Source organism: Petromyzon marinus, chromosome 7, assembly GCF_048934315.1.
Source record: "Petromyzon marinus isolate PM22_M1 ecotype Great Lakes invasive population chromosome 7, UKy_Petmar_22M1.pri1.0, whole genome shotgun sequence".
NCBI classification, from domain to species: domain Eukaryota; kingdom Metazoa; phylum Chordata; class Hyperoartia; order Petromyzontiformes; family Petromyzontidae; genus Petromyzon; species Petromyzon marinus.
This window is the reverse complement of record NC_133673.1, coordinates 27,535-42,992: the sequence shown is the minus strand read 5'-3', so window position 1 is coordinate 42,992 and position 15,458 is coordinate 27,535.

Genomic DNA, 15,458 nt, shown 5'->3' with positions numbered 1-15,458 from the left:
ACCACCTCCAAGAATCATGACATCACTTCCTGTCCACTGTCCAGAATTGTTATCCAAATTGCACTGTCCTTGCTCGAGATAAAAACTGCGAGTGGAACTCTCCCAGAACAATGCAGTGAAGCCCTACACGATAACTAGTGCTAAGGTACCTTTTTTCAAAGTCTCAAAGCCACACATTAGAGGAAAGTGCCACTTGTTTGATCGTCACAGAAAACGACACTCAGTCAACTGACGGCAATATTTGGACATCTGGCCAATGCGTTGAACAATTAAGCGAGACAGGCAGCCGGGGGAGGGGAATGATGACTTCTAAATTAATTGAGTTGCTTAGTACAAGATCCCCAACATTAATGTAAAATCTTAAACGTAAACATCTCGATATTATTTTGATAGATTTATTTATTTCAGTAGGAAGGGCCCAATTAGCTGCCAGGCAGTTTCCCGATATATTTTCTTCATTAAAGTTGGTTGTTATCTTCTGGGCACTTATACACGAACTTGGACAAAGATCAAAGATCCTCCGTGTAGTTTTAACAGACTGCTGGGGCACGTGCTGTTAGCGACCACCTCTGAAGGCCAGCACGGCACACGAGGAGGTGGGTGGCCAGCACCACGTCCGGCCACCTTTGTCTCTTCAATTTGGGATATTTATACACTACACCAGGTACTCATTTGAGGCTGAGTCGACCTAGGAGAGACATAGGACCGGTTCAGATAATCGTCACTGGTGTTGGTGACTGAGCGGGAATCGAACTCAGGTCGCTCGTTTCTAAGCGCAGTGTGTTAACCACTGCGCCACCACTCCCCACAACGTATATGTAGCACAGTACAAAGACCGACACAGACATAAAAACACACAGACATAAAGACACACAGACACAAGGACGCACCTGATTGAGGCTGCACCTCTGCGTGATGGCATAACCCTGAGGCAGGACGTTCTCAAACATGACCTGCATCTTCTGGTGGCGCTGCCACATGAGGTCATGGCGCCCTGCAAGGGACAAAGGAGGATAGCGATGTGCGGTGCACTCCCACAGAGGCTCGGGAAAAAAGTTTACCGTGACTCAGCGAAGAGAGCTGCGCAGACGGTAGTGATTATTCTCATCGTTAGGCTGGTATAGCCTGCAACAAAGCCTGGCTGAGTCGCAGGGCTCTGTGTTCATGAGGGTCTTACCAAGTTACCGTAGTAGAGGGGTGATGTTGCTGCTGAGTGCGGTCCAAATTAAGTGATTTGCAGTTATCTTTTTCAGAAGTGTAAAATTTTGGCCATTACCAATGACACATCGGAGGAAACTGGAGAAAAAGATGCCCATGCAGAACAGGGGGAGAGAATTCCTCAATCTCCCACAGTTCTACTGCTGCAGCAGCAACATGCCCTCATTACAGAGTGCTTGCCACAAATGAATCACAATAGCTTGCTAATCTCGTCTAGGAGCATTAACCATCACCCACACTTCGTTCATCCATTCATCAAACAAAGACGGTCACCGCATCGCGTGATTTCAGATGCGCGGTCTTGTTTAACTGACAAGCAATGACTTTGCATTTCATTTTTGATTTAAAGCTTTCGTGACTGCAGGGATTCATCTTCTTGGTTCTTTCGGTAAAGTCACGTAGAATGGAAATAAAATAATACAAATAAAACATAATAAAATAAAATTCTCATGACGTTTCGGCCACGACTTATTGTTAGTAGCTCAGCTGTTAGGAGAGTATATAGAGTTTATTGATAACATTGATGTAGTTTATTTTAGTTTTTTTTATTAGTTTACTATATGGTATTCATTATATAGTGTAGTGTATACCCAGTTACTTTATGTTAATAGCTCAACTTATTGAAGAATATATTGAGTACATTTATTATATTGTTGTAGTTTATACTTATTTTTTTTCACATCGGTTTATTGTATGATAGTTGGACAGTTGCAGTCCTTTAGCGTCCATATACTAAATGGCCCTGTTGATATGTAAACTTTGATTTTAACATAGCTATTTCCGTGACCAGTCACATGCTAATCTCTCACAATAACATCATGCTAATCTCCCAGTTACATGCTAATTTCTGACTTTAACACCCTGCTGATCCAACACTTTAACACCGCTATTTCAATGCTCAATTATCCTGTTTGATATGTAAACTCCTTTGTCAAGGCGCTTTACTTCTCCCACCTAGCTTAAAAGACGTTGCGAATCTTAGCAGCGTTCATTGAAGCGCTGTCGTCCCGAGAGTTCTGTTCCTTCACCTGAAGAAGCCTACTTGTGTTGTGGCCGAAACGTCGTGAGAATTTTATTTTTATTATTTTATTTCCATTCTATGTGACTTTAATGAAAGAACCAAGAAGACTTTGTCTTTGTTTGATGAAAATATTACCTTTGGTATGGAGGGCGAGGTCTGTGTCTGATTGCTCTGGAGGTCGACTTTTGCTCTCTACTTCTTCTGGATGCTCTGTCTGAGTGCTCGCGATGTCTTCTAGTCTCGCCTCTGCTCCTTCTGAATGCTCCATCTGAGTGTTTGCGATGTCCTCTTCTCTCGACTCGATCTCTGCTCCTTCAGGATGCTCTGTCCCAGTGCTCGCGATGCCCTGTCGTTTCTCCTCGCTCTCTACTCCTACTGGATGATCTGTCTGAGTGCTCGCGATGTCCTCTGGTCTCGTCTCTGCTCCTTCTGGATACTCCATCTGACTGTTTGCGATGTTCTCTCCTCTCGACTCGATCTCTGCTCCTTCTGGATGCTCCATCTGAGTGCTCGTAGTGTCCTGTTGTCTGGCCTCAATTGGACGCAGCTTCATCTCTCTGTCGAGTTCCACCGTGCACGACTCCACTCGGCTGGGAGGGATGATGATAAACTGTTAAACTAAACCATTATTTTTATTTTACCATGTAAGGCCCACTGAGCTATAAAGCTTTTTTGTAGAATCGACCTGAATATCACAAATTATAACTCAATGAGCGGCTTATCACGTGGAAATTACAGCAGCCAAATACTCTAATCACATGATTCTAAATGAGGAGGGAAAAAATCAGGGGACCCGGAGTAAAATCCACACCAACATGGGGAGAGAAAGGAATAGACGCAGACTCCATATAGGCAACAGGCATCGTCAGGTTTGGGATCGAAGCCACTACCTCCTGCATACCAGGGGAGGTAGTTAACATCTAGCCACCACGGCGCCTAAGATACAAGCACAACTAGAATCACAGTTAATAAGTTGAGACAAGACTCAGTATTGACTTGAGTAAAATGTTACGTTGTAAATCCTCCTCCACCCGACACAGCCAATCAATAATCATAATCTGTATTTCTACTGCAGGAGGAGTCCGATGAGCTATGAACCTATTTTCACAGATGTCCAGTAGGTGTAGGGGATTATAAAGTTAGAACATAAAACGATAGCAGTGCTAAGTTTAGGAAAGATAATAAAATAAATAAAGTATATGAGTGCAACTTGCATGAGTACATCAGTTACTGCCAATTTTTCAATACTAAATGCATAACTTGGGGCAAGGCAGCAAAACAACAGTCCCAAACCACACCAAGATAACACAGTCCCTCAATAATATGGGACATAAACGTTGAACTATCGATACACGAGAGGTAAGGATCAAAGTTAAAAGCATGGCTACAGGCTCTCAGTGAGGTGGTGGCACCTTGAACTGTCATCCTCCTGACTCAGTGCCGAGTATTTCTTCGGATGGACGCTGATCCTCCACTGGAAGCAGTCCCACTCGAGTGGCAGTATACAGCATTTCGTTCCATTCAAACGATGCTTGCGTTCCTTCTTCTGCTGGGACAGGAGGATGGGCATTGTGCTGAAGGCAGGGTCCTTCAATGATATCAAACCAGCGGGAAGCGCACACAAGCTGGAAGGCAGTTTCAGCTGCTCAGTGAACTGGCGCCAATAACTGTCCAAGCTCTGCGGTCCTCCATGTATGAAGATTTTATTGGCCAACGGGAAACCAGAACACCATGGAATAGACCCACAAATGCGAGGGGGAAACATTGCGTTCTATTCAGATGGAACAGATAGAGTCCATAATTGTCATACTACATTCTCCTGGAAAGTCAGTGAATGACTGCTCCTCGATACCCACCGTGTTGGATTAATGGACACGAGTGGCACAGCCACCACCACCGTTCTTGTCAAGAAACATAAACGATAATTTTGCAAGCTCCGGTCATCCTCTCATCAGTGGATTTTGGCTAACCATTGAACAAAGACAGTGACCACATCGCGTGCTTTTGGGTGCGCTTGTGCGTCCATCTGGAACCCTCTTCCTTCCAATATGAGAAAGCAATTGGAGCTATGCACTTTTAAATTATTACATTGAAAACTAATTTCTTAAAAACTGCTCTTTGTGTTTAGAAACTTTCCTTCCTTCGCACCTCCAATTAGCACAGTTGGTTACACATGGTGTGAAAGAAGTTCAACATACATACATCTGGACCAGTCCTTGGCCTTCCCTAGATTGGCTCAGCCTCAAAAATATCCAAATGTGATGTAGTAAACATGACAACAATGGAGACAAAGGCGGCCGGGCATGGTGCTGGACACCTACCCCCTTATGTGCCATTCCGGACTTCACAGGTGCTACTCGCTAACAGCACTTGCCCCAACGGTCGGTTAAATGCTACATGGGGGATCGCTGCCTTCGTCTTGGCGGGGGTTGGGGGCATATGTTACACTTTTTTTGCAATGTACGTAGCCAATCATGCTAATCGGAGGTGCGGGACGGAGCAACAGAGGAGAATGGAGCGAAACTCCAAATAACGTTCGACACAAAAACAACGACAATAACGATAACACATAAAGTAACTCACCTCCTTGGGGGAGGGCTCAGTAGGCACCTTGGTCTCACGCGTGCACCATGATACGTTGTACATGTTGACCAATGAGTAGATGAGCAGCAGCAGGTATCCCGTGGGAATGCAGATGAGGTACAAGAATCCGTGCACGATGCAGAAGAACTCGCGCGGGTGCAGCGCCGCGGCGATGAGATGGATGCCCGTGAGAGTGATGAAGAAGATGCTGCTGGGTGTGAGGATACCGTTCTTGACAATGTCGCCGACCATAGCGAGCAGCGTGCCCGTCATGAGGAACATGTAGATCACGGTGAGCACCATGGCCACCTTAAAAAAATTACCAGGTATAAAGCTCTTTTCAGAAGCCACCTGGCCACAAATGATAGATCAACGAAGTGGCTCATCACGTGGTAATGTATATCAGCAGCCAGATTAAATGCGGAGGGAAGATAGAGAGAACACGTGGACTCCAAATACATAACAGGCGTTAAGGTCGGGATAGGGATCGAACCCACGACCTCCTGTATACCATGCGAGGGAGTTTACATCTCGCCATCGCAGGAGGAGGCCTTAGCCATCGGCGTCACCATCGTCCTTTTTGTTCAACCACCACCACTTCTTGGGAGTTACTTTGCATTTATTCCGCACTTTTCCACAAAGTCCTCAAGACCCTGCACTTTGCAAACAACAACAAAATAATGATAGCTCATTGTTCTTCTGGGTTCTTTCGGTAAAGTCACGTAGAATGGAGATGAAATAATAAAAATAATAATAACAGAATAAAATTCTCACGACATTTCGGCCACAACACAAGTAGCCTTCCTCAGGTGAAGAAACAGGACTGTCTGGAAGACAGCGCTTGAGTGAACCCTGCCAAGCATGGCAGCGTTTTTTAAGCTGTGTGGGAGGAACAGAGCACCTTGACAAAGCAGTTTACATATAAATTAGCATGTAACTGGGGGATGAGCATGATGTTAGTATGAGGGATTAACACCACGGAGAGCGACGAGCTTTGTTCAGACGGACGAGTCCATCTGTGTTCGGAACGGAGGAGGGGGAGGAACCCTCAAGACCTTGGGTTTTGGGGATGCCTTTGTCCGAACGATCCGCCTACTCTACACCAAGGCGGAGTGCATGATCAAGATCAACGGCGCCCTCACTGCCCCGGTCAAATTCGAGCGAGGAGTGAGACAGGGATGCCCATTGTCAGGCCAACTTTATGCCCTGGCATTAGAGCCTTTCCTGAATCTCATATGGCAGAGACTCAGCGGCCTGGTGCTGAGGGAACCAAGCATCAAGTTGGTCCTGACGGCATACGCCGACGACATCCTCCTCATCCTGCGCTCCCTGGCTGATGTCGCCCTGTTGCATGAGTGCCAGGAGGTCTTTTCGAAAGCCTCCTCATCAAAAATGAACTGGCAAAAGTGCAGCGGCCTGCTGGTTGGAGCGTGGGACATGACTGAGTGTCCCGAGAAGGCAAAAGCCATCAATTGGAGCACAACATCGCTGCACCACCTGGGGGTGTTCCTCGGACCAGAGGAGGAACCACCGCAGAGGAACTGGGTCGAGCTGGAGGAGAAGGTGAAGGAGCGGCTGGCCACCTGGAGTCGCCTGTGCAAATTCCTCACCTTCAGGACAAAGACGTTGGTGGTGAACCAGCTGGTGACGTCCATGCTGTGGCACCGACTCTTCTCCCTGCACCCCCCCATGAGCCTCGTCAACGCACTTCAGAAGCGAGTCCTCGACTTCTTCTGGTCGGGTGGAGGACATCGGGTCGCGGCTGGGGTCCTGGCCCTGCCACTGGACGAGGGCGGTCACGGGCTGGTGTGCGTGCGGAGTCAGCTGGCCACCTTCCGACTGCAGGCAGCGCAAAAGTTCCTGCACGCCGCCCCTGCACCGGCCTGGAGCGTCACGGCCTCCTTCCTCCTGAAACAGCTGGGGAGTCTGCAGTGCTCCAAGCAACTATTCTACATGGACCTGCAGGGCCTCCTACTGGGACAGCTGCCACCCTTCTACAGAAGCGTCCTGCAGACATGGAGCTCCCTCGCCGTCAGGAGGCTGAACCAACCGCGATCGGCTGAGGATCTGGTCTTCGAACCGATCCTCAGGAACCCACAGACAAAGCTGCCATCCACCACCACCCCTGGCATGGAGAGGCGCCTCGCCAATGCGCGGCTCACCAGGATGGGAGATCTGGTGGAGCCTGAAACACGGGGCCGGTGGATCGGACCAGCAGACGTGGCCACAAAGACAGGGCTGCAGTCGCTCCGGGTGGCTGCCCGGATCCTGGCCGAAGCCAAGGGGGCCTTCTCAGCGGCAACGGGGAGAACGCCCCCCATCGGCGTTGGGGATGACGAGGCCCCTCTCGATCCCCCTCCACCGGAGCTCTCAGTCGTGCCACTGCATCGCCAATGCCGACAAACGAAGGCGGATCACAACCTGTGCCGGCTAGAAGACCTACCGGAGGTGGCCTTCGCAAATGTAAAGAGGAAGGTTCTCTACTCCTACATGGTCCGGTTCCACCAACAGGACACCCTGAGGAGCCACAAGGACCATGCCTGGAGGAAAGCCCTGCCCTGCGTCTCTCCAATCAAATTCAAGGACAGTGCATATTATTATCAGAGTTGTCTCTTTTGTTTGCATTTTGACTGCTTGTATTGTGGTTATTGCAAACATGATGCCTTGAATGAAGGTGCCAGTTTTTTTGTGCCAGTTAAAAGGGTAAAACCTTTTACTATATCTTGTTACTGGCAAAGGAGGTCTCATAATGTAAATGCTCACCCCGAGCCCTCAATACTCTGATAGTGCGCTGTTTTTGAGTTGTACGCCTTTTGGCGTCTTCTGGTCCAACACCAGTGGAGGCTAGGCTCTAAGAAAAGCCGTCTCGGGTGTGGACCAATCAAATTCAAGGACAGTGCATATTATTATCTGAGTTGTCTCTTTTGTTTGCATTTTGATAGCTTGTGTTGTGGTTATTGCAAACATGATGCCTTGAATAAAGGTTTCAGTTTTTGTTCCAGTTAAAAGGGTAAAACCTATTACTATATCTTGTTACTGGCAAAGGAGGTCTCATAATGAAAATATTAATATTCTTGGTTCTTTCGGTAAAGTCACGTAGAAGGGAAACAATAAAATAATAAAAAAATAAACAATAAAATTCTTACGACATTTCGACTGCAACACAAGTAATCATCATCAGCTGTGAAAACCACAGCAAGAAAATTTGAAAAAATGGCGGTTTTATTAACGTTAGCACCACGTAGAGCGATTTTACAGTTTGTTCATATGGACGAGTCCATCTATGTTCAGAAAAGATGAGGGGGGAGACGAAAATAATGGATGCGGTCTGAAAGCCACCGTAAGCGTGAACAATCAATTAAGACCCGAAATGGTTTATCAAATCCTTCCAATGATTGCTAAGCCAGAATCCATCTTCTCGGTTGAAATTGTCTCTGTGTTTGTATATGTGGATAGCCTCATGAACGAATCTCTCATGGTAGCCAGATGGCTTGCAAAGAACCTCTGTCTTGGAGAAGTCAATGTCATGTGAGCCTACTGAATTATAACAGTGATCTGCCACGGCCGAGGTATTGGTCCTACCGTGTTTTAGGTCTGCTTTGTTTTCACGAATGTCGTTTGGTTTCTCTAATGTAACTACTACCACAGATAATTTTGTTGTTTTAGATTTTTATTATTTTATTGTTTCCCTTCTACGTGACTTTACCGAAAGAACCAAGAATATGAATCCCTGCAGTCACGAAGGCTTTAAATCAAAATTAATATTAATGGTAATTTGTAATGCCCGATCACTGCACAGTTATTTGCTCGCTTTCGACGAGAGACATAGGGAGGGATTCAGAGACACGAGGAGGAATCACATATAGATGGGAAGGCAGCAGCAATGCACACCATGAGACAGTGCTACCAACAATTGCCCAAGCTCTGCAGTCCTCTGCATATAAATGTGTTCTCGGCCAATTAATGATTGTTCACATGTGGCAGAAAACCGGAGCAACCGGAGAAAATGCACGCGTGTGAGGGGGCAACATTATATCCTATACAGACGGAACAGGTGGATTCTACATTTGCTGTACCACCCGCTCCTGGCAAGCCAGGGTGCGGCTCCTTTCTGACGCCCACTGGAACTGAAATTCACGGCATCTTCTCAGTGTGTGATCCACCAACCACGTGTAGCACCAGCGTAGCCACCACCACCTCCAAGAATCATGACATCACTTCCTGTCCACTGTCCAGAATTGTTATCCAAATTGCACTGTCCTTGCTCGAGATAAAAACTGCGAGTGGAACTCTCCCAGAACAATGCAGTGAAGCCCTACACGATAACTAGTGCTAAGGTACCTTTTTTCAAAGTCTCAAAGCCACACATTAGAGGAAAGTGCCACTTGTTTGATCGTCACAGAAAACGACACTCAGTCAACTGACGGCAATATTTGGACATCTGGCCAATGCGTTGAACAATTAAGCGAGACAGGCAGCCGGGGGAGGGGAATGATGACTTCTAAATTAATTGAGTTGCTTAGTACAAGATCCCCAACATTAATGTAAAATCTTAAACGTAAACATCTCGATATTATTTTGATAGATTTATTTATTTCAGTAGGAAGGGCCCAATTAGCTGCCAGGCAGTTTCCCGATATATTTTCTTCATTAAAGTTGGTTGTTATCTTCTGGGCACTTATACACGAACTTGGACAAAGATCAAAGATCCTCCGTGTAGTCTTAACAGACTGCTGGGGCACGTGCTGTTAGCGACCACCTCTGAAGGCCAGCACGGCACACGAGGAGGTGGGTGGCCAGCACCACGTCCGGCCACCTTTGTCTCTTCAATTTGGGATATTTATACACTACACCAGGTACTCATTTGAGGCTGAGTCGACCTAGGAGAGACATAGGACCGGTTCAGATAATCGTCACTGGTGTTGGTGACTGAGCGGGAATCGAACTCAGGTCGCTCGTTTCTAAGCGCAGTGTGTTAACCACTGCGCCACCACTCCCCACAACGTATATGTAGCACAGTACAAAGACCGACACAGACATAAAAACACACAGACATAAAGACACACAGACACAAGGACGCACCTGATTGAGGCTGCACCTCTGCGTGATGGCATAACCCTGAGGCAGGACGTTCTCAAACATGACCTGCATCTTCTGGTGGCGCTGCCACATGAGGTCATGGCGCCCTGCAAGGGACAAAGGAGGATAGCGATGCGCGGTGCACTCCCACAGAGGCTCGGGAAAAAAGTTTACCGTGACTCAGCGAAGAGAGCTGCGCAGACGGTAGTGATTATTCTCATCGTTAGGCTGGTATAGCCTGCAACAAAGCCTGGCTGAGTCGCAGGGCTCTGTGTTCATGAGGGTCTTACCAAGTTACCGTAGTAGAGGGGTGATGTTGCTGCTGAGTGCGGTCCAAATTAAGTGATTTGCAGTTATCTTTTTCAGAAGTGTAAAATTTTGGCCATTACCAATGACACATCGGAGGAAACTGGAGAAAAAGATGCCCATGCAGAACAGGGGGAGAGAATTCCTCAATCTCCCACAGTTCTACTGCTGCAGCAGCAACATGCCCTCATTACAGAGTGCTTGCCACAAATGAATCACAATAGCTTGCTAATCTCGTCTAGGAGCATTAACCATCACCCACACTTCGTTCATCCATTCATCAAATAAAGACGGTCACCGCATCGCGTGATTTCAGATGCGCGGTCTTGTTTAACTGACAAGCAATGACTTCGCATTTCATTTTTGATTTAAAGCTTTCGTGACTGCAGGGATTCATCTTCTTGGTTCTTTCGGTAAAGTCACGTAGAATGGAAATAAAATAATACAAATAAAACATAATAAAATAAAATTCTCACGACGTTTCGGCCACGACTTATTGTTAGTAGCTCAGCTGTTAGCAGAGTATATAGAGTTTATTGATAACATTGATGTAGTTTATTTTAGTTTTTTTATTAGTTTACTATATGGTATTCATTATATAGTGTAGTGTATACCCAGTTACTTTATGTTAATAGCTCAACTTATTGAAGAATATATTGAGTACATTTATTATATTGTTGTAGTTTATACTTATTTTTTTTTCACATCGGTTTATTGTATGATAGTTGGACAGTTGCAGTCCTTTAGCGTCCATATACTAAATGGCCCTGTTGATATGTAAACTTTGATTTTAACATAGCTATTTCCGTGACCAGTCACATGCTAATCTCTCACAATAACATCATGCTAATCTCCCAGTTACATGCTAATTTCTGACTTTAACACCCTGCTGATCCAACACTTTAACACCGCTATTTCAATGCTCAATTATCCTGTTTGATATGTAAACTCCTTTGTCAAGGCGCTTTACTTCTCCCACCTAGCTTAAAAGACGTTGCGAATCTTAGCAGCGTTCATTGAAGCGCTGTCGTCCCGAGAGTTCTGTTCCTTCACCTGAAGAAGCCTACTTGTGTTGTGGCCGAAACGTCGTGAGAATTTTATTTTTATTATTTTATTTCCATTCTATGTGACTTTAATGAAAGAACCAAGAAGACTTTGTCTTTGTTTGATGAAAATATTACCTTTGGTATGGAGGGCGAGGTCTGTGTCTGATTGCTCTGGAGGTCGACTTTTGCTCTCTACTTCTTCTGGATGCTCTGTCTGAGTGCTCGCGATGTCTTCTAGTCTCGCCTCTGCTCCTTCTGAATGCTCCATCTGAGTGTTTGCGATGTCCTCTTCTCTCGACTCGATCTCTGCTCCTTCAGGATGCTCTGTCCCAGTGCTCGCGATGCCCTGTCGTTTCTCCTCGCTCTCTACTCCTACTGGATGATCTGTCTGAGTGCTCGCGATGTCCTCTGGTCTCGTCTCTGCTCCTTCTGGATACTCCATCTGACTGTTTGCGATGTTCTCTCCTCTCGACTCGATCTCTGCTCCTTCTGGATGCTCCATCTGAGTGCTCGTAGTGTCCTGTTGTCTGGCCTCAATTGGACGCAGCTTCATCTCTCTGTCGAGTTCCACCGTGCACGACTCCACTCGGCTGGGAGGGATGATGATAAACTGTTAAACTAAACCATTATTTTTATTTTACCATGTAAGGCCCACTGAGCTATAAAGCTTTTTTGTAGAATCGACCTGAATATCACAAATTATAACTCAATGAGCGGCTTATCACGTGGAAATTACAGCAGCCAAATACTCTAATCACATGATGATTCTAAATGAGGAGGGAAAAAATCAGGGGACCCGGAGTAAAATCCACACCAACATGGGGAGAGAAAGGAATAGACGCAGACTCCATATAGGCAACAGGCATCGTCAGGTTTGGGATCGAAGCCACTACCTCCTGCATACCAGGGGAGGTAGTTAACATCTAGCCACCACGGCGCCTAAGATACAAGCACAACTAGAATCACAGTTAATAAGTTGAGACAAGACTCAGTATTGACTTGAGTAAAATGTTACGTTGTAAATCCTCCTCCACCCGACACAGCCAATCAATAATCATAATCTGTATTTCTACTGCAGGAGGAGTCCGATGAGCTATGAACCTATTTTCACAGATGTCCAGTAGGTGTAGGGGATTATAAAGTTAGAATATAAAACGATAGCAGTGCTAAGTTTAGGAAAGATAATAAAATAAATAAAGTATATGAGTGCAACTTGCATGAGTACATCAGTTACTGCCAATTTTTCAATACTAAATGCATAACTTGGGGCAAGGCAGCAAAACAACAGTCCCAAACCACACCAAGATAACACAGTCCCTCAATAATATGGGACATAAACGTTGAACTATCGATACACGAGAGGTAAGGATCAAAGTTAAAAGCATGGCTACAGGCTCTCAGTGAGGTGGTGGCACCTTGAACTGTCATCCTCCTGACTCAGTGCCGAGTATTTCTTTGGATGGACGCTGATCCTCCACTGGAAGCAGTCCCACTCGAGTGGCAGTATACAGCATTTCGTTCCATTCAAACGATGCTTGCGTTCCTTCTTCTGCTGGGACAGGAGGATGGGCCTTTTTGCTGAAGGCAGGGTCCTTCAATGATATCAAACCAGCGGGAAGCGCACACAAGCTGGAAGGCAGTTTCAGCTGCTCAGTGAACTGGCGCCAATAACTGTCCAAGCTCTGCGGTCCTCCATGTATGAAGATTTTATTGGCCAATGGGAAACCAGAACACCATGGAATAGACCCACAAATGCGAGGGGGAAACATTGCGTTCTATTCAGATGGAACAGATAGAGTCCATAATTGTCATACTACATTCTCCTGGAAAGTCAGTGAATGACTGCTCCTCGATACCCACCGTGTTGGATTAATGGACACGAGTGGCACAGCCACCACCACCGTTCTTGTCAAGAAACATAAACGATAATTTTGCAAGCTCCGGTCATCCTCTCATCAGTGGATTTTGGCTAACCATTGAACAAAGACAGTGACCACATCGCGTGCTTTTGGGTGCGCTTGTGCGTCCATCTGGAACCCTCTTCCTTCCAATATGAGAAAGCAATTGGAGCTATGCACTTTTAAATTATTACATTGAAAACTAATTTCTTAAAAACTGCTCTTTGTGTTTAGAAACTTTCCTTCCTTCGCACCTCCAATTAGCACAGTTGGTTACACATGGTGTGAAAGAAGTTCAACATACATACATCTGGACCAGTCCTTGGCCTTCCCTAGATTGGCTCAGCCTCAAAAATAGCCAAATGTGATGTAGTAAACATGACAACAATGGAGACAAAGGCGGCCGGGCATGGTGCTGGACACCTACCCCCTTATGTGCCATTCCGGACTTCACAGGTGCTACTCGCTAACAGCACTTGCCCCAACGGTCGGTTAAATGCTACATGGGGGATCGCTGCCTTCGTCTTGGCGGGGGTTGGGGGCATATGTTACACTTTTTTTGCAATGTACGTAGCCAATCATGCTAATCGGAGGTGCGGGACGGAGCAACAGAGGAGAATGGAGCGAAACTCCAAATAACGTTCGACACAAAAACAACGACAATAACGATAACACATAAAGTAACTCACCTCCTTGGGGGAGGGCTCAGTAGGCACCTTGGTCTCACGCGTGCACCATGATACGTTGTACATGTTGACCAATGAGTAGATGAGCAGCAGCAGGTATCCCGTGGGAATGCAGATGAGGTACAAGAATCCGTGCACGATGCAGAAGAACTCGCGCGGGTGCAGCGCCGCGGCGATGAGATGGATGCCCGTGAGAGTGATGAAGAAGATGCTGCTGGGTGTGAGGATACCGTTCTTGACAATGTCGCCGACCATAGCGAGCAGCGTGCCCGTCATGAGGAACATGTAGATCACGGTGAGCACCATGGCCACCTTAAAAAAATTACCAGGTATAAAGCTCTTTTCAGAAGCCACCTGGCCACAAATGATAGATCAACGAAGTGGCTCATCACGTGGTAATGTATATCAGCAGCCAGATTAAATGCGGAGGGAAGATAGAGAGAACACGTGGACTCCAAATACATAACAGGCGTTAAGGTCGGGATAGGGATCGAACCCACGACCTCCTGTATACCATGCGAGGGAGTTTACATCTCGCCATCGCAGGAGGAGGCCTTAGCCATCGGCGTCACCATCGTCCTTTTTGTTCAACCACCACCACTTCTTGGGAGTTACTTTGCATTTATTCCGCACTTTTCCACAAAGTCCTCAAGACCCTGCACTTTGCAAACAACAACAAAATAATGATAGCTCATTGTTCTTCTGGGTTCTTTCGGTAAAGTCACGTAGAATGGAGATGAAATAATAAAAATAATAATAACAGAATAAAATTCTCACGACATTTCGGCCACAACACAAGTAGCCTTCCTCAGGTGAAGAAACAGGACTGTCTGGAAGACAGCGCTTGAGTGAACCCTGCCAAGCATGGCAGCGTTTTTTAAGCTGTGTGGGAGGAACAGAGCACCTTGACAAAGCAGTTTACATATAAATTAGCATGTAACTGGGGGATGAGCATGATGTTAGTATGAGGGATTAACACCACGGAGAGCGACGAGCTTTGTTCAGACGGACGAGTCCATCTGTGTTCGGAACGGAGGAGGGGGAGGAACCCTCAAGACCTTGGGTTTTGGGGATGCCTTTGTCCGAACGATCCGCCTACTCTACACCAAGGCGGAGTGCATGATCAAGATCAACGGCGCCCTCACTGCCCCGGTCAAATTCGAGCGAGGAGTGAGACAGGGATGCCCATTGTCGGGCCAACTTTATGCCCTGGCATTAGAGCCTTTCCTGAATCTCATATGGCAGAGACTCAGCGGCCTGGTGCTGAGGGAACCAAGCATCAAGTTGGTCCTGACGGCATACGCCGACGACATCCTCCTCATCCTGCGCTCCCTGGCTGATGTCGCCCTGTTGCATGAGTGCCAGGAGGTCTTTTCGAAAGCCTCCTCATCAAAAATGAACTGGCAAAAGTGCAGCGGCCTGCTGGTTGGAGCGTGGGACATGACTGAGTGTCCCGAGAAGGCAAAAGCCATCAATTGGAGCACAACATCGCTGCACCACCTGGGGGTGTTCCTCGGACCAGAGGAGGAACCACCGCAGAGGAACTGGGTCGAGCTGGAGGAGAAGGTGAAGGAGCGGCTGGCCACCTGGAGTCGCCTGTGCAAATTCCTCACCTTCAGGA